The 19,528-nt window shown below is 56.4% G+C and overlaps 1 protein-coding gene and 1 long non-coding RNA gene across 13 annotated transcripts in view; one reads left to right on the top strand and one right to left on the bottom strand.

Annotated features, from left to right (window-relative positions):
- CCDC33 (coiled-coil domain containing 33) overlaps positions 1-19,528 on the top strand; it is a 111,902-nt gene that overhangs the window by 82,540 nt on the left and 9,834 nt on the right. The gene's annotated exons all lie outside the window — the stretch shown is intronic.
- On the bottom strand, positions 11,250-18,532 carry LOC123385856. Its single transcript, XR_006599008.1, has 3 exons — positions 18,346-18,532; positions 13,002-13,129; positions 11,250-12,292 (listed from the first exon to the last, which is right to left on the bottom strand). It is a non-coding gene; the product is annotated as an uncharacterized LOC123385856 (long non-coding RNA).

Below are 19,528 nucleotides of genomic sequence, written 5' to 3'. Positions count from 1 at the left end.
TTACTCTCAGATATGCAAATCCACCTCCTCGCGGTGGACCTTGGGGACAGCTGAACAGTGGTCTGGGGATTTAGAAGGGCCAGCAAGGGCAAGGGCCTGGCGGCCAGACCCCCTCAGAGGACTGGTTGGGGAGACTGGAGGCATCTCATCCTTCCTCCTCTGGCTGCGTGGGGAACCCTGCTTCACAGTGGGGGAGAGCCTCATGGGGGCCAAGAGGAAGACCCCTTCTTCTCCTCTATGTGGGTGGGGGGCTCCCTCAGCAGGCTAACTCAGAGACCAGGAGCTGACAGTCCACTAATGGGGCCCTCCTGCTCACTTGGCCCCCTCCGTTCTAGGACATAGCTACCAGGTGACCTATCCTAAGTGCAAATCCAGGCGTGTTGCCCTTACTGTAAACCTGCCATGGCTCCCTCACCTGCGGCATGAGTCCCTCAGCCTTGGTGGCCCCTGTGACCTCTGAAACCTGTGCTCCAACCCAGAATATTCTACCCACGCCTAACCATAATGGTATTCACTCACAGCTCCGAGCCTTGGCTCTTCTACATTCTGTCTTATGTCCCCTTCCCCAACCCCACCCCAGGTGCCTGGTACACAGTAGGTACTCAGTAAATGTGGCCATTAATACATAAAAAGGCCGCTTCCTAGGCAGCCACATAGCCCGGGGAGATGATAGGTCTGGATCAGACACTGGAAGTTTGCTTTCCGCTCAGCTCCCAGCCAGCGCCTACAAGAAGCTGAGTCTTTCCAGCTGTGAAATGGGATAATGATAACCCTTACCCTGTAGGCTGGCTGCAAAAATCCCATGGTGCCTGCAGAGGGCTCTGTGAGCCGTGAGGGGCCTCTGGCACCTTCATTCACAGAAAGATATAGGGGACAGTGTAGGGAAGTGGGGGGAAGGGGTAGAGAGCCTATCTCTCTCAGCCCCTGCAAGACCTTCCTATCAGACAACAGACAACCATCAGCCCCTCCCTAAGGGAATCCGTTGCCAACTATCAGCCCTGCCTATCCCAGACCTCTCCAAGTCCTCTGCCCTACTGAGGATTTTACTTCCATCTCAGCAGGCAGGGCCTGAGATCTGGACCTCAAAAATGGGCAGGGAGCTTAAAAACTCTGGGAGGGTGGTCCTGAGGCACGACTGGAGATGGACTTGAAGCAGAAGTCTCGCTGAGATTCTAGAAGAAGATTCTTCTTCTTGAAGCAGAAGTCTAGCTCAGGATTCTGAGACGGAACCCTGGGCCCGAGGTGGGCAGGGGCACAGGCATCCCAGGAGACTGAGTAGGGGAGGGTGCCCCCAGGTGGGAGTGCCCCTCAGGAAGCCCCTCCCCTCACTGCTGGCTGCATCGTGAAGGTCTGGGCCCAGGAGGATTCATGGGGGGAGGTGAGTCATGAGGGGGGAAGTAGCCAAAAGAGGCCGGGTGACAAGCCAGATGAGAAGGGTTTCTGAAGGTGCCAACTGCCGCGAGGCTCGAGTTCCCAGAGGCGAAGTGTGTGACACATGGATTACCAGAAGCATTGCACAGGAGTCTAAAGCAGAGCCACTTTGTGAAGCTGTGGGGTGAGCCCGGAGCCTGGCAGAGAGGGAGTACCATTTCTAGCAACTCAAGGCTGCGAAGGATGTGCTGGCATGAGCTGGAGGCAGGAGAGGCAAACCAGCCAGAAAGGGTCCAGCCAATGAGGATGGGGGTGAGTAGAGGACATAATGGCCCCTAAGAAAGAATCTAGATGAGGTTGGAGAGGCAGAGGCAAAGTAGGTGAGCTCCCAGGGATGGGGCCCTACAGATGTCCCAACCTCAAGTACCCTAAGAGATTGCCCAGTCATGCCATCCTCCCCTCCAGAAAGCCCTTGGGAATCTGCTCCTTCTAGCTCACTAGAAGCTCATTGACTGTCCTCGTGCTGGCTTTCCAGGGGCTAAGGTGAGCGCTAGGAAACAGGGAGCTCCAGTCTCTCCATCCACTGTCCCCTTGGCTCAAGATTATCTCAGCCTCCTTGGATCCCCCCAGATGCCCGGATGTCCTGCCTGCGGCTCCTCCTCCCCACAGCAGAGACCTGGCAGGTGGCCCTCAGGACCTCTCCCCCTTCCTTGCAGCCCGGCTCTGAGGCTTTCCTCTTGTGGCTTGAGGAGGAGACAATGAATTGAAAGCAGGGGGCACGCACACCTTCACAGAAATGATGAAAGGGGCGTGGGTGGGTGAAAATAGCCTAGAATTCCACCCTGGAGAACACAAGAATCTAAAGAGACAGTGCTCTGTACTCTGTACTCCCAATCCCCTCCAGCCAAAGACAGCCAAGTGCACACCTGTAATAGAACTGAGTTTATTGATTCATTGCAGCCAAGGGGTGGGGGCATCTGGAAGGATGTGTTGGAAAGGACGGAAAGGATTCAGCTCTAGTTAGGTGATTTGAGACAGTGTTTGAGGACACAGGCCTTTGCTCTGGTTGCATGCTCTACAGGAGGCGGAGTAATTCTGAATTCTCATCCAGAAGGCAGGAGGAACAAAGCTGTCCTTGATAAAGGAGCAGGCACTCAATTTGGCCAGAGAAGTCGACTGGTCATTTTTGTGTTTTTTTTTTTTTTTTTTTTAATGTTTATTTTTGAGAGAGAGAGAGAGAGAGAGAGAGAGAGAGAGAGAGAGCGTGAACAGGGGAGAAGCAGAGAGATAGGGAGATACAGAATCAGAAGCAGGCTCCAGACTCCGAGCTATCAGCACAGGCCAGACGCAGGGCTCGAACTCACAAACCGCGAGATCGTGACCTGAGCCGAAGCCGGACGCTTAACTGACTGAGTCACCCAGGCGCCCCTCATTTTTGTGGTTTGAACAATATTTGTGTTTTAGCTGTGTTCAGACACGATTTCCGAGTGGCTTTGTTTTTGTCTTGCTCCATCACGGTCAGAAAGTGGCTTCATGTGATGCTGTGAAGTAGGCCCACAGAACACCCAGGTGTAGCGGTGCGGCTGGGCCAGCTCCTGGCCCCTGGGGCTGCTTTGCTCTCTCTCAGTAGCTTTAGGCAGGGTGATGGGGGGGGGGGGCACGTGTTATACATGCACCGGTGCCAGGCTCCGTGCTCGACCCTGGACAGACTTTGTCCACTTAATCTTCATCACGGCCCTCTCCCCACTATACAGATGATGAAACTGAGGCTAGGGTGAGGGGGGCGGAGCGGGGCAAAGTGCTCAGGAGAGTCAACACTAAATAGGAAAACCGGCCTGGAAACCCTGAGCTCTCTGGCTCCAAAGTCTTCACCCCTGTGCCCTTGGCCTGGAGCTGAGCTCCATCAGCTCCACAGGGCACAGGACTCTAAATGGTGACCCCCCGAAACACCCCAGCTGGGCATCTCTTGCTGCAGGGGTTCAGCCGGGCCGTCACAGGCCAGCCGCAGTGTCAGCAGCCGCCATGCCGGTCCCCCGTGCCTAGAGGTGTGAGGGGTAATGAGGCCCCATAATTAAGGTTCCTGGAGACATGGCCGGGAGATTTATAGACAGGCTTTGTCAATAACCGTGCTCTGGCTGCAGATCCAGAGAGACATCGATAAGTGCTCGTTACAGCTTCTGCCCACTCCCTGCCCTGCCCCCCCCACCCCTCGCCACCTCTCCTGGGCCTGTCACGCCGCCTGTTCACAGCGCCTATGTACACAGGCTTCGCTCAATTAATTTGCACTTGTTGGCACCATCTGTTCTTTTCATGTGTCCTTATCAGGCGTGTATGGGTCCTGCCTCCACCTCAGATGTGCTCCAGAGCGGGCACATGACATCCTCATCAGACTGGGGCTCCTCAGGGTGGGGCACTGTCTCTTCCCTCGGTCTAGGACCCCTGAAGGTACGGCCAAGACTTCCTCTTCCTCCATCTGGATCCCCGCACCTAGCTCCCCGCCCTGGGGAGCTATGCTTGGTCTGAGGCCCTTGCAGAATCCCTCTGAGCCTGACTTGGCCAGGCCTTGCCCTCTAGAGGAAGCCCCCAGATGCCAGTCAAGCCATCCCCTGAAAGGCTGGCTGCCCCTGGGGGCTGAAAGGCAGGGTTCTGGTTCTGGTCCCAGCTTTGGCTCCCTCAGCCTGAGGTTTGGAAGGTGCCTGCTCCAAGAACAGTGACATCAGTGAGTCACGGGGCTGGAGGGGGCTGAGAAGCCCCTGCCAAGTCTCTCTTTCTCTTGAGTAGCATGGGTCAAGGGCGGTGCAGGGGCCTAGACTTGGGCAGCCCCCCGAGCAGAGTGGGCATGGCCTGGTGGCCCCAGGATGCCAGGCAGATGGCTCACCCAGACGACTGAGAAATGGCAGCATCCTAACAATGCCTGCCCTTGGCCATCTCCTCATCCCAAGGCTCTTGGCAGCCGGCATCCCAACCCGACTCCTCTCAGGGCTGCTCTTTCTTCCAGAAGGGTCTCAGCCCCTAGCAGCTCTGCTAGACTGTGCTTCCAGCCCTCGGCACAGATCTCAAGACGGCTTTCCTGACCCTGGGGGATTACAGTGCTGAGCTGACCCTGCCAGGCCAGTGCTGGGAATCCTCTTGCCCTCTCTGTGGTGACCTGTGAGGTGTGCTGGGCATGTTTACAAGGAAACCAGGCCCAGGCACCTGGGCTGCTCAGTCAGTTAAGTGTCCAACTCTTGATCTTGACTCAGGTCATGATCTCACAGTTTGTGAGTTCGAGCCCCACAACGGGCACTGTGCTGACAGCACAGAGCCTGTTTAGGATTCTGTCTGTCCCTCTCTCTGACCCTCTCCCACTCGATCTCTCTCTGTCTCTCAAAATAAATAAAAACTTAAAAAACAAAAAAAAAAAACAAGGAAACCAAGCCTTATCCTGGAAGTTATCTTTGGAAATTCATCTTCAGTATGTAGCTCCAGCCCAGCCCACCTCACCTGACTATAACAGCCTCCACAGTTGGGCCTTGGCCTGGCATTCAATGCCCCATGACTAGGCCCTGCAGCCACACCAGCCTCCTTTCTCACCACCCCTCCTCACCATATGTCCCATCTGTCTATACTTCCCCCACAAACACCTTTGTCCCTGCTGGTCCCTTTGCCAGGAGTGCACCCCTTCCTCACTCCTTTATCACCTGGCAAACTCCTACTCATCCTTCAAAACCCATTCCAAAACTCATTGTGTGATGGCCTTCTTTATACCTTTGCCTGCATCCCAGGGTGAGAAGGGGCCTGGTTGAGGGGCTCCCCAAATACTGTCCTTACCATACTGATGTCTCATATCACACTGTGCCTGCTGCCATATCCACTTCCATACAGGCTCCTCGAAGACAATATAAGTCCCAAACCTTGGTCACATCTGGATACCAGGTGCCCGGTACAGGGCCAAGCCAAATGGGGCTACTGGAGAGGGTGTGTTGAACCGGAGGACCCCCAGCTTCCTTAGCCTGGGTTGGGGGATGGGCAGTACTTATGGTCCCCCATAGATGGAAGGTCACACATCCCTCTTGCTCTGACTGCCCACTAATAGAGTCATGGAAGTCTCAGGTGGGCAATAGACTCATTAGGGCCAAATGCAGCACACTACTGGGGAGGCACACAAAGAGAGAGGGCTTTACCCCGCTCCCTGCCCACCCCCCCCCCCCCAGTTGTCTCCCAGGAACCCATGAGTCCTCTGCCACAGACAGCTCTACGTATCCTGCCCAAGCACCTGGGTCTGGGATTTAGCTGGATGTTGGTGATAGTGGTGGTGGAGGGGGTGGGGTTGGGGGGGGGGGGTGTTCAGACCTCCCAAAGTGTTTCAGGCCCACTGATGGCATTTCTGCCAGGAGAGGGTCTTAGGAATAGGGATTCGTGTTTGCTTGGCACATGCAGGTACTGGTGTCTCAGGCCCACACAGCTCGCATGCAGGGACACAGAACCCTGGGTGCCCACAAGCCCCGTCCTAGGCTAGAGTGGAGGCCCACGGCTAGGCGGGGCCCGGAGAAATCTGACAGCATGCCGGAAGCCACGGTGTGCACCATCTCTGTTCTAGTCTCTTCTCCCCTCCCCTGTGTCAATTCAGTGGCTCTATTGCAGGAAGGAACTGTGGTCAGGAGAGCCTCAAAATGTAGGAGCCAGGCCTGGAACCTGTGGGGTTGAGGAGCACAGTAGCCAGTGGAGACTGATGGCCTATGCTCCCTGCCCTGAGTTCCACTGAGCTATAGGTCCAGTGAGGAAGCAGGGAGCATGAACCCTGCCCTCACAGACTGGAAGGCCTGTTGGGGACAGGAGGGCCAGCCCCAGGGTCTGAGCAGGTGGCTAAGAGTGTGGACTTAAGGGGCTCCTGGGTGGCTCAGTCAGTAACCATCTGACTTTGGCTCAGGTCACGATCTCACAGTTTGTGGGTTCGAGCCCCGAGTCTGGCTCTGTGCTGCCAGCTCGGAGCCTAGAGTCTGCTTCCTGCTTCGGATTCTGTGACTCTCTGTCTCTCTCTGCCCCTCCCCCACTCACACTCTGTTTCTCTCTCTCTCTCAAAAATAAACATTTAAAAAAAAATTTTTTTTAAATAAAAAAAAGAGTGTGGACTCAGGAAAAGCTCTCCCACCGAGACCACTTCCCTGACCCCTTCCTGCCTCACTCCCCTCCTCTGTAGAATGGGTATAGTGGCAGCTGCCTTGTTGGGTTAATTGGAGGCATAATTAGAGTGAGCTGCATAAAGTATTTAGAACGGCGCCTGCCCACGATGAGCCCTTGTTATTACCTGACTGGTTCAGGCTCGAGAAAGTCAGAAAAGGAAGCCGCCATCCCTTCTAGCCAAGGAGAATGAATGAGGAAAGCTTTTGTCTGGAGGCCACTCTGAAGAATGGATCTGCAGAGACAGGGTGAAGTCGCCTCCGTTCTGTCGGTAGAGGAACTACAAAGGCACAGAGAGGGCAGAACAGACCCTCCGCTCTTCCCGTGAGCTGTGAGGCTGGAGGAGAGGGGGCAGGATCACGGTGGACCTTGACCCCCAAGCCGGGTGAATAAAGTGCCCCCAGTACCACCCAGCGTCTCTGTGCTCCCTTCTCCCTCCTCCCCACCCAGCCTGATGCCTTCCTGCTTCCCGAACCCCACAGAAGATTGTCCCCCTCCCCGCAAAGAACCCTAACCTTGACATAGCAACTGTCTGCTGTGTCTCACCACGCTTTCAGGGGTGGGGGTGGGGGGCTCCTTAGCACCTATTTTATAGATGAAGTGTCTGAGATCACGCAGGTCCCGGTGGGATTTCAAGGGGACAGGCTCAACTCTTCGGGAATGACTTCCCCTCTCTCTCAGCATCCCACACTTGCTCTGTGTCCAGGGATTGACCCCCTGAAGGGTCTTGGTGCCCCTCTGCCTCCCTCCAGAGCAGGGCTGGAAGACAGCCACGTCTGGGGTCTGGCTGAGCGTGGCCGATGCCTCCACGTGGTACATTATTGATGGGGCTTCTAATTGTGCGTTTCCCAAAGTCTACAGACCTTTGATGAAAAATTCATGGCACGCCCGAGGATGGGAGCAGATTCAATCGATTGGTAGCACAGCGGGTGCAGGAGCACCGGGCCCCACTCAGTGAGGGGTTGGCTGAAGGCTGGGCTGGGAGTGGGCACCAGTCTGGCTTCGCCTTTATTCCAGGCTTCTGGCCCCAGGTCATGGGATGGGAGGGGCACACAGCAGAATACAGCAGCCCATTTCCCTGGGGGGCGGGATCAGGAAGGTCTAGGCCGACATCTGGGATGCCATCTGGGTGGCTGGTGCTGTCCAGAGAGGATGGCCATCTCCATCAGGAGCCTCATTTTTTCATTGTGGAGGAGTATTTGACCCTCCGGAGCCCCCATGAGTCACACAGAGGTGCGAGTAACATTCCCAGAGCCGTCCATTTGCCAGGTCCCCTGCTCTGGGCTTTACATCCACAAGCTCATTAAATCTCCCACAGCTCAAGGAGATGGGGGAGGTCATGCTCTCCATCTTACAGAGGAGGAAACTGGCTCACAGAGGTTAAGGACTGCGCTGAACAACATCACACAGATAATTAGAAGCAGAACGGGCACTGGAACCCAGCACTGAGCAAACTTGCAGTCCCCTGTCTCTCTACTGCTCTGGGCCAACTCAGATCTGAGCCACAAAGCAGCTTGGGGGGGTTGTCCTGTCCAGCTCTCCTGCCCTGTCCCTCGTGTATAGAGGAAAAAACCCCAGTTAGGAAAAGGATCTCTCCAGGATCTCAGAGTGAATTAAGTGAAAAATGAGGCTTGCACATGAGCAGAGTAAGGGCCCGCTTGCAACACTAACTGAGGCCAGAGGCCCCCACGCATGCAGAATCCTGGGCCAGCACCCAGCAGCCAGGGGTAGGGGCCTCCTTAGACGGGGGGGGGAGACTTTGAGACAGGTGGGTTGTCTGTCTTAGACCATCCGGTCAGATATTATTGTGCCACCATTGAGGCCCCAGAGACCTCTGACATTCACTCATCTGTTCATTAAATAGCTGAACAAGTATTTATGGAGTCCCAGCTCTGTGCAGGCACTTAGCTGGGTGTAGAGGGGGTGCCTATCAGGAGAGGCTTTGAGGCCAAGCTGGCCTGAGACAGACAGTCTGGACCCAACACAGTTGGGAAAAAGACTGACAGACCCCTCCATGCCCTGGGAGAGGGTCTCTACAGCCCAGGCCAAGGGTGGTTAAAACAGATGGCTGCCTTAGTGACCAAGGCCGTTTCTAGATGGCGGGCTGCTTTGTTTGGGTTTGTTTTCCCTTTGCTTCCCAGTGAGTTCCTTTTAAAAACATCCACCCATGTCTCCACTGAACTAAAGGGAAAGGAATTTGTCCAGACCATCAGGAAAGCAGAGATGGGAAGGCCCGGGGGGCAGGCGTGGGGCCCTAAGCCATGCCGTCCAGCTGCATGAAGAGCCCAGCCCACCCAGCTGCAGTGGGGAGATTGCTGGGAGGGTGGGGGTGGGGCATGGGGGTAGAGGAGAGAGAGAGAGGGGAGACTGAGGGGGGAGAAAAAGAAGGAAACTGAGGTATAGCTAGAGGGCAGGCAGGGGCAGAGGGTTGCTGGGGGAGGAAGAAGCCAGAGCCCTCAGGCCCTTGCCCTTTCCTGGGCTCCTGGCCCCACAGCCCTCCCAGGCCCTGCCACCTCCTTGCTGTTCCCTGGCCAAGGAATGAGCCTAGCTTGACGAAGGCTCCCCACCCAGATGCTCCCCACCCTGGAACAAAGGGGAAGTGGCCCCTCGAGTCTGCCTGCTCCAGTTCAGGGCTGGGCTCAGTCACCAGGCAGGCACTTGTTGTAGCAACGGTCCCTGGGGACCCATCCTGGGGAACAAGACGGCCAGCCAGAAAGATGGGGGAGCCAGAGTCCCCATCCGCTCCAGCCCCCAAAGCTGCCCCAGGCCTCCCGGATAGCTGTGTAAGTCTACCTCCATACCCACTGCTTCTGGGAGGAGGGGTTGGTTCAACCAGCAGGCAGGTGTGTTGGGGGGTGTTGCCTGGCAACGAGTAGCAGTGTTCCCAGAGCAAGGTGCAGGGAGGACTGGAAGATCAGGCCTGCAGGCATTGGCCCCCATAGGCCTGTGTTCACAGGAACCTTCTGCAGGGTCCCCATCTGGAGCCCACACACAGGAACCCAGAAAGAGAAGAGAGAAGGGCTTCTGGGAAAATGCCTTAAAGTGACCATCGTCTCCTGCTAATCCAGGCCCTGGTTCTGGACTCTTGGAGGGCCAGCCCTACATCCTAGAAAGTGGCTGGGCCTGGGCTAGCCTGGGGCAGGTAGGCAGAGAAGACTTGCAGGTAGGGCACAGCTCACAAGGGCTGTGAGAGGAAGGGGGTGACACAGATTGGGGGCATTTCAGAGGAAGTGGTCAGCCCCCGGCCAGGGGCTCTGAGCTGCCTGGGTTAGTCACAACACCTCATTTGGACCCCAGTTACGAAAGCATTTCCTCTTCTACTGGGGCAAGAACCGTGTAGCATATCCCCAGCCGGGATCATCGCCCCAGCTTGCAGATGATGAGGCACAGAGTGGGCAAGGACCTTGCTTAAGGATGCACAACAGATGTGAGCAGAGGCTGGATTAGAACCCAGGGTTCTAGACTCCAGCCAGGGCTCTCCCCGCACCCCACATGGGGCATTCAGAGGCAGCAAAGCTCTGACCAGACAGGATTGTGATGGGAGGCGACCAGCGGAGTAGGGGTTCTTTATGGAAGAATAAACAGGGCCTGGGAGGCCAGAGCTGGGGTCACTCCCTTCACCAGCCCCCTGAGTGCCTGGCCCTGTACTTCCATGGGCTGCGGGCAAGGGCCAGCCCCAATCAGAGTCCAGAGAGGAAGGACTCTGAGCCACAGACCTGAGGAGGCGTGGCTGATAGCTGGGCTTGGGGTGGTCCAGTGGGTATTCCTGGCGGAGAAGAGGTAAAGGCCCAGGGTACCGCCTTGAAGGTGGGGCAGGATTCTGGGAGGCCTGGGAGGGGAAAGGGGAATAAAAAGAAAGAGCGTCCTCCAGGAAGCCCCTCCCCCAAGCCAGCCCCACCTCCAGCCCCTTTGTCTCTACCCAGCCCAATTAGCCCCCCTGGATCCCGCAGGGCCAGTTAGGCTGGGGCTCAGGTCAGCACTGGCCAAGGCCTCACCACCCCTCTGAGCTTCACTGTGCTAAGCACAAAAGGCGCCATCTCCGATGCAGCAGAAAGGAAAATAAAGAACAGAAGGAAGGGAAAATTCACTCCTTTTGTTTCTTTGCTGTAACCTTGGGCTGAACAAAGAAGCAACTGCCTCCCCCTCAGGGAACCTGTCTTAAAACAGCAATTTGCACAGATTTCCTTGTAGCTCAGCTGACATTCAAGGCGTAACGGGAGCAGGGATCTGGTGTGTGAGCAGGGCCCTGGCTCCAGGACCTTCTATAGCTCTCGACTGTGCCCAATTCAGAAGCAGAGCCCCTGGCTGCCTCAAGAATGGTGGCCCGTGAAGTGATCCTCCAGAGTCACACCCCCTCCAGGGCACCCTTCGACACCACCCCCTCGCCAAGAGCAGCCCCTCCCACTTGGCCACACCCTTGCTGCCTGGCGTCTGGTGGGTCTTCCCAGGCCTCCCGTCCTCTCCAGCCAGTGGGACTCTCAGGCCTCCCTGGCCCTCCCTCTGGTGGTGAAGAGGTTCAAGAGAGAGTGAAGGAAAGGGGACAGAAGGGAGCTTCCCTGGCTGAGCAATGGCCAAGGGCAGAGGGGTTATGGATTTAGAGGCATGACCCTGGGGGTACCTGTGAGTGAGGGGCTACTTGGCCAGCATGAGCCCTGGAGTTCCATCCCCTTTCAGGAGATATTTAGCATAATCTGCCCCCCCCCACCCCCACCTCACTCCTGCTTCCTTGAGACAGCCCCCTAGAACTGGGCCCTTGCTCAGAGCTCTGATCTTGGAACTAGGGGAGGCTAGCACCGATTTGCACAGGCTGAATGTATCCATTTGATTTTAAAGAAATGAGGCTAATTCCCATTAAAGGTATTGGATGATTTAGAGTGGCCAAGGGTGGCCTGTCAGACACCCTGAGGGGACCTGCAGGAGCTCCATCGCATGATGGCAGATCTGGCAGAAGCAGTGTCCCTGGCTACCAGTCCTGGAGGGCCTGCCTGGCCCTCCTTCCCCATCTCAGAATGGCCACCAGAGTCTATGGAGAGAAGACGCTTCTATGCTGCCAGGGTGTCCCAGGAGCTAGAGGGAGAGTGTATAGGTGGTCCCCGGTGGGGAGTGCCAGTCTGGAGGGTAGGGGATCAGGATGGCTTCTTGACGGAGGCAACAAGGCATCAGAGATAGAGAGGGACCCAGGAAGGCTGGCCCATGATCAGAGTGACAGTGACCAATTTCTGAAGGGAGTCTAGTTTTGCTGGTTCAGATGGCCTTGAAATTCAAAGCTGGAAGTTTATCATGAGGGCATGTGGGAGCCATTGAAGGGTTCCAGAGGCCAGGGAGGATGTTCCATTTATCTATTGCTGCATAACGAACCATCCCCAAATATTGTGACTTGAAGTGATCACTTTTCTCATACTTTTCTATCTCTGTTCTTGGCATCAGGAGCTAGGCCAAGGCATAGCATGGAGGGCTGGTCTCCGTTCCCTGGCGTGTGGGTCCTCAGCTGCGGTGGCCTCTAGGGCAAGGAACTAGAGCCTCGGGGGGGTAGATGGACACGGTCCCTCCCACACCATTATCTGGAGCTTCCTCACAGCATGGCAGTCTCAGGGTGACAGGGCTTCTCAGGCACAGCAAACATTCCAGGAGGGAGGCAGCAGCTGCGAGGAAGTTCCAGAAGCTCACGGTGTGCCTCTGCAATTCTCTAAGACTGGTCCAGTTTCCAGGGGAGGGTGGTTAGCCGCCACCTCTTGCCGAGAGCAGTTCAGCCGTCTTTCCTCTACCAGAGAGGAAGGTTGCATTTTGAGGCCCAAAGAAGTGAAGTAGGAGGCCTGCCTGTAGGAGGAGGCTATGGAGATCAGACCAGTGTGCCAGGACAGTAGGAGGGGGGTGCCACCAGGAGATGCCCCTCTGAGCAGAGGAAATCCCAGGGTTGGGGGATAGAAACACTACATTATTGGCTGATTTCATTATTGGCAGAGGGCCAATATTGTATTCCTGAGGGATACAACTGGCCCCCCTCAGCCTTGTGTAGCGGGGTACAGGGACAGCAGGAAATAGGCCTGGTGGCCTGGGACAGGGAGGAGGGGGTCGAGGAGGCAGGGGGCGAGAGGGTGGGAATCTTTCTATCTCTGACTCAGAAAAGCAGCCCGGGTGGGCCCTCAGAGCACCTCACAAGCTTGAAGGGAATCAGACAGGCCTGGGTGATGCGCACACCTCCCTTCCCCCAGAAGACACCTGGCCTAGGACAAATAGCCCCAGTCCCTGGGGAGGGGAGAAGGTCAAGGGCAGAGTGGAGACCGTAGCCCCGATTTGCCATCCCAGGCTCCCTGGGCCTGCGGAACAGTCCTTCAGCAACACGCAGGGGACCCACGTCGACTGCGGCTCTACTCCTATCAGTGGGGCAACTTTGAACAAGACCCACAGCCCTCTCACCCCCCCCACCCTGGGCCCCAGCTTCCTCCTCAGGGATCTAGGAATGCAAATACCTCCTCTGGAGGCTCCTTGTTCAAATTAGACGACTGGCCAGTGGTAGGCATTCAAGGGGGGAACTTCAGTTATCGGGCCCGTGACTCCTGTAGGTCCTGTCCAGGCCTGGTGTCCATAGTGTGGCTTCCTAGGTGGGGAGAAGAATCGTGTCTCGTCTGTGAAGGTTTAGTTGGTGTGTGCATGTGTGCACGTGTTTGGTACACTTTCTAAACCGCATCCGGGTCCCTCACAACTGTTCCTTCTGCACAAGGCTCAGCTTCAAGTGTCCAACACGGTGCAGGTGTTACTTTGAATGGGGGTTATTCAGATGGGGTCACTTCGATGTGGTCCCTTCTGCTTGGAGGTGGCTCTTGTCCCAAGCTGCTCCACTCCCCACTTAGGCCCGGGGGCTGGCTTAAGACGGAGGCCCCAGGTGAGGTTTGGGATTTGCTGTGTTACCTTGGGCAAGTCACTGCCCCTCTCTGGCCTCTATGGGTGATTTTTGGCAGAGGACATTCATCAGAACTTCCGAGATGGGAGTTCCTGGGCAGGACCTCTTGGAGGAGGGACATGTGTGGGGCTGGACAAGACAGCCCAGTATGCATCTCCCTCCTTCCCCCATGAGCTGTGGGGCCTGCTCAGGCCAGCCTCATTCCCGCCGCAGCCTGAAGGCGGAGCATCTGTGGGAGGCGGCTGCCCTCTACCGGCGGTAAAGGCAAACCACATGGCTGGTAGCCTGGGCCTGCCCGCGGTGGGTTCTCGGGGCCTGGCCACCCAGAGGTTAGATGGCCCCCCAGGGAAGAGCGAAGGAGGGAAGGGTGTGAGCTGGGCCCAGCAAACCCATCGCACTGGTTCAGGCTCACCACCCACCCTCTGCACCCACTCCACCCGCTGCAGAGCCCTCCCACCCACACTGCCTCTGATCCAGACACCTGTCCACACCTGCCTGCGGTGGCCTCAGGCTTCTTCCTTCCCCTTGAAGAGCGAAGCCCCTCCCTGCTCTGACCTCCTGCTCCAGCCCCTGCTCCCCATCCACCCCTCCCTGCCTATCTCATCTCTCTCTCCACCCCCGTGCCCCTCCACCCAGTGTCCCCCACCCCCCTCCCTTCTCAACCTCACTATCCCCCTCCCCCCACCCCCTGCACTCTGGCATTCAGAGCACTGGCCAAGGTCACCAGGGGCCACATACCCAGGGGCTCCCTCTGCAGATTTGGAAACCATTGGGCCTTCTCACGCTTTTTTCCAAAACCTTTTAAATTATGAAATGTAACCCGCATGGTCGCATGGAACATAAAAATAAAATACAACCAGGGGCGCCTGGGTGGCTCAGTCGGTTGAGCATCTGAGTTAGGTTCAGGACATGATCTCACAGTTTGTGGGTTCGAGCCCCACATCCGGCTTTGCGCTGACAGTGGCAGAGCCTGCTTGGGATCCTCTCTCTCCCTCCTCTCTGCCCCTCTCCCCCCACCCCCCGACCAAGATAGATAAATAAGCATTTTTTTAATAAAAAGAAAACACAACCAACTTCTTTTAAAGCAAATGCCCCTGAAACCACCACCCAGGTCAAGAAATAGAACACTGCCAGCGCCCAGAAGCCCCTGGTGCCTCTCCTTCCCTAGACATGACCACTGTGCCAACTTACTGTCTGGCTTTGCTGCTTTATCCTGTCACCACCCAAGTGTGCCTCCTCAGTCCCTATGTCCTAATAGTCCATGTTTTTAACTTTCTCTAAAGGGCATCACACTGTGCACGTCAGTTTTTGTCTGGTTTTTGCCCAGCTTTGTGTGCAAGATTCATGAGTGAGGTTGCTTGTCACTATGGCTCCTCTTTTTCACTGTGCAGTCTTCCTGGGTCCCTTATCTCTGTCCCGTGAGTCCTCAGTGTCTTGCCCACCCTTTCATGCTTTGAAGAAGGTAGTTTTTTCTTAGTATCCAGGTGTTTAGGTTCTCTGCAGGGGGGCAGGGGGAGAGTCTGTCTTACCCAGTGCATCATTACCCAACGAAGACCCACTTTTCTGAAGCTCCGTGGCTTTGGCTCGGCCAGTTTTTCTCCCACCTTTCTGGCACTCGCCCTGAATTGGCACTCGCCCTGGCACTCGCCGCTGCCTCCTCCCAGAGGCAATTGTCCCAGAGCCCCCCTCCTCATGCTATACTTTCCTTACCCCTGGAAAATCCCCTTCCTTCCAAGGCTTCACTTAGACCTCCGTGGGCCGCCCTCCCCACCCTGTCTGCAGCCAAGATGCTCCCCGAGCTTGACCACCATCAACTGCCTGCGACCACCTCACACCCAACATGCCTCACCCCTCTCCAGGGCAGCACGTCCTTCTCCCCACTGGGTGCATATACCTCTGCCCTGTCCCCCAAGACCCCAGACTCCACCTCCTCCTCCTCCTCCTTCCTCTCTTCCTCCTCCTTCTCCTCTCTCCTGCAGCTCCAGCCCTCATCCACGCCTACTGCCTCCGCTGGCATGGGTCCCATCCCTTGTTGCCTGGCTCACTGCACCTGGCCTGCATTCCCTCTGGGCTGGGCAGCCCCAGAAGTCTTGTCTCACACACATACGCGCACATGCACACGCGCGCGCACACACACACACACATACACACACCTGTCCTGCAGATTAGGCCCTTCAGTGGCCCTATAAGACAAGTCCAAGCCCCTGAGCCGATCCTTCAAGATCCTCTTCTGTCTGCCCTGCTGCCTCTCCAGCCATACCCCTACACTCATCTCCCTGCACTCTGCCTTCCAGAAATTCCCCTGCTTTGTTCCTCATCGCACACTCACCTCCCTGCCTTTGCCACAGTGTCTCCTCTGCCCAGAGAGCCCTCCCCACCCCCAGGTAACACCTCCTCATCCTCAAGAGTCAACTCAGGTTATCAGCTCCTCCAGAAAGCCTTCCCAGCTCCCCAGCCAGGGTTCAGAGCCTCCTCTGAGCTCCCCTCTGTCACAGGCACTTCCTGCCCTCTCCTCTCTGTGTAGACAGGAGACCACTGCAGGCAGGGAGGGACACTCGGGGGTCCTCTGTGCTCCCCGGCCCCAGCATGGGACAGACCTGGCACACAGTGGTGCTCAGCAAGTGTTGGCCGACGGCTAGTTTATTGAGCTGCTTCCAGCCTAGGCTTTATAACTGAGTCTCTGTGACCTTGGGCATTTCCCCATCTGTACAGTGAAGGTCGAAGGGCATTTCTGATCAACATAGTTGGTATATTTGAACACTCCCGCGTGGATGAGATACCTCAGATTCCACCATAAGAACTTCTTAAGGGGGGGTGAGTGGTAAACATTGCCCTCTTCAGGCTTTTGTGAGATATAACCACCACCCTTTCTTTTTAATTAACAATAAGGAGCGTGCAGAAGGGGCTGGGCCTCAGTTTCTATAAAATGGGAGTAGTCAGATAATCATTCCTTCCCTGCCAGATACCCAGGGCTATTAGAAGAATAATTTTTTATTTTTTTAAATTAAATTTATTTATTTATTTTGAGAGAGAGAGAGAGCAAGCAGGGTAGGGGCAGAGAGGGAGAGGGGAGAGAGAGAATCCCAAGCCAGCTCTGCGCCACCAGCACAGAGCCTGATGCAGGGCTCGAACTCACAAAACCGTGAGATCATGACCTGAGCCGAAATCAAGAGTCAGACGCTTAACCCACTGAGCCACTCTTGCGGCCCAAGAATAGTTTTTTAAAAGCACCCGGAAGGTGAGGGGCGCCTGGGTGACTCGGTTAAGCACCGGCTGCGGCTCAGGTCATGATCTCTCAGTTCAGGCTCTGTGCTGACAGCTCAGAGCCTGGAGCCTCCTTCGGATTCTGTGTCTCCTTCTCTCTCTCTGTCTCTCTCTCTCTCTCTGTCTCTGCCCCTTCCCTGCTCACTCTCACTCTCTCGCTCTCTTGCTCTCAAAAATAAATAAACATTAAAAAAATTAGAAGGTGGTACTGAGACAGGAGTTAGCATCATCCTGTGTGCCAGGGTCCGAGCCGGCCCTCCTCGCACCCACTCACCGCACAGCCATCCCTTGAGTTAGGACTATTTTCCCATTCCACAGATGAGGACACTGAGGCTCAGAGCACGGCTGGCCTCCTTACTGAGCGGCAGAGGGATTGTTTGAGTCTGGGGCTACCTAATGCCTTGCACCTCAACAGACTCTGAGAGCCAGGGTCTTGTGGGGGGACCAGCGGGTGGACAGGGTGCACTCAGGGTCAGGCACAGATAGGCTCAGTGTCCCCAGAAGATGTGCTAGCCCAGACAGGGGACAGGGAAGAGGCTGCCATCCTGTCCACCACCCCCAGAGCAGGCTGGGAACTGGGGAGGAAGGAGGGAGCAGACAGAGAGGCAGAACCACAACAGGAATCTGGGGCACGGTGTCCCAAGTGTTCTCAAGGCCGGGCTGTGACGCAGAGCATGACCCTGAGCGGACAGCCTAGCCCAGACTGTGGGGAGAGGTCAGAGCTGCCCGCCTGCAGGCTGCGGCTTCCCAGCCCAGCTTTACTGCCCAAGGTCACTGCTCAGCTGTGGAGGTGGCTGAAGCTGAGGAGGGAGGGCAGGCCGCCAGGGAGCTACCCCTCTGGGTCCCATGGATGGAGGGCACTGGCCAGGGCAGAGGCTGAGGGGGGTAAGCCAGGGTTCCTCTCCATTCCCCTGGGGAGGCCTCGTTCTCAGAGAGCAGCCAGGCTGGGAGGCGAGGCATGGGGCCTGTGGAAGGTCTATAGGACTATTCTCCAAGGGAACAAGTCCCAAAGGACTCGTTGCCCTCCCTCCGGAAGGGGCCATCTGACTGAGGCAAGGACACCTTTCATCAGGAGCCATGCTGTCCCTCTGCCTCTTTTCCCCTTGTTCTGAGCCTCAGCTTTCTTCCTCTGTCAAGGGGAGGGAGTGTTAGAAAGAGAGCTTCGCTCACCCCCAGGACTGTTGAATTGGAGAACAGTGGGGTCTTAGAATGAGTGAGGCCCTGAATGAGAACAGGGGCGACTGTACCCATGGGCGACCCTCCCCCTCCCCCTGGGACTCCCCCCACCACATGTGCGTACATGGACACACCCACACACTCACATGCATGCAATTCAAAACCGCCCAGTGGACTGTAAAAAGGTCAAGTGTGGGAATGGAGGTTCAGCATGAATGCAGGTGTGAGAGAGACATAGAGCATGTGCTGGAGGGAAGGGTGGCTCAGCGCACCTGTAAAGGGCCTCAGACTTGCCATCTGAGTTGACACGGAGCTGGGAGGAAGCTGGTCCAAACCTCAGGAGCTTATTCAGGACCACCGCCGGCCATGACGATCTCGGCCCTCCATCCACACACACACAGACTGACCCGCCCAAGGTTCCAGCATCCTGCAGAGCTCTTTCCTGCCCCAAGCCCCTGTCCCCCAACCCCTACCTTGGGCAGGGCCCATCAGAAGGAGAAGCTGGGAAGCCAGCGATGGAATCAGGCAGGCTCATTCAAATCTGCTGTTTTCTCACAGACCTGGCCAGCTGTAGGTGGGGACTGTGACATGAGGCACAAGCCCACCTCTCCTGACACAGGGAGGCCTGGGCGTGTGTCTGGCTCCCTGAGGAGCAGATGGGGGAACCCCTTCTTCCCCCCCCCCCCCCCCCCCGCCACCCGAGGCAGCTTTAGCCTCAGGAACAAAGGGCAGAATGGGGCCTTGGGAAGTCATGTGGACACTGGCTCCTCCCCCACCAGTGCCACTCAGTTTCTATAGACAGACTCAGCTCCGCATCAAGGCCAGGACTCTTCTTTCTTCTTCCCTCCGGGTGAAGCTCCCAGCCTTCCTCAGTCAAGGGGGTGCAAAGAGCACAGTTCTTTGAGTGACGCCTGGGTTCCAGTGCTATAGATCCATATCCGCAAGCCGGATGATGTTGGATACGGCCCTGAAGCAACCCGAGCCTCACAGGAGCTTCCGCGGCATCGTGTAAGCCCTCAGCGAGGACCAGCGCTTGTGCCTGCCCGTCCTCAGGGGGCCCTGCAGAGGCAGAGCAGAATCCGTCGGCCCTCCAGGGTAGGGCTGGAGAGGGCCTCGCAGCAGGAAGAGGCCGCCATGCGGGCCTGGGCGCAGGGCCCCCCTGGGAGCATCCAAAACTCGGGGCCCAGAAGAACCCATTACTGCTGACGGCTGGGAGGGTCCCCAGAGGAGAACGGTGACGCGGAGCCTTTGTGTGCTTAAACTTGAGCCGAGATTCCTTTATTTTTTAATTCATTAAATGTTTTTAACTTCTGTGTGTGAGACACACACATTCAGACAAAGGCACAAGACAGAAATGTGTTCGACTGCAGTGGTTTGTCACAAAGTGGACTTGCGTGTGTAAGCCCCACGTGTCCCACAGGTCAAGAGGTATAGTACTGCCAGCACCCCAAAAACTCCCCCATACTCCCCCATCTCCCCGTGCAGATCTCAGACCCTGACTTTTAATCCCAGGGCTTAAGCTTGCCTGGTTTTGAACCAAATCTCTATGGAATCACAGGGTAGGTACTTTGTGTCCGGCTCCTTTTGCTAGAGATTATGTGTGAGAGATTCCTCCCTGTGGCTTCATGTAGTGGCACCCACTGATTTTTATCGCTG

This window comes from Felis catus, chromosome B3 (genome assembly GCF_018350175.1).
Source record: "Felis catus isolate Fca126 chromosome B3, F.catus_Fca126_mat1.0, whole genome shotgun sequence".
NCBI lineage: Eukaryota > Metazoa > Chordata > Mammalia > Carnivora > Felidae > Felis > Felis catus.
This window is presented reverse-complemented; position numbering and strand designations above follow the sequence as displayed.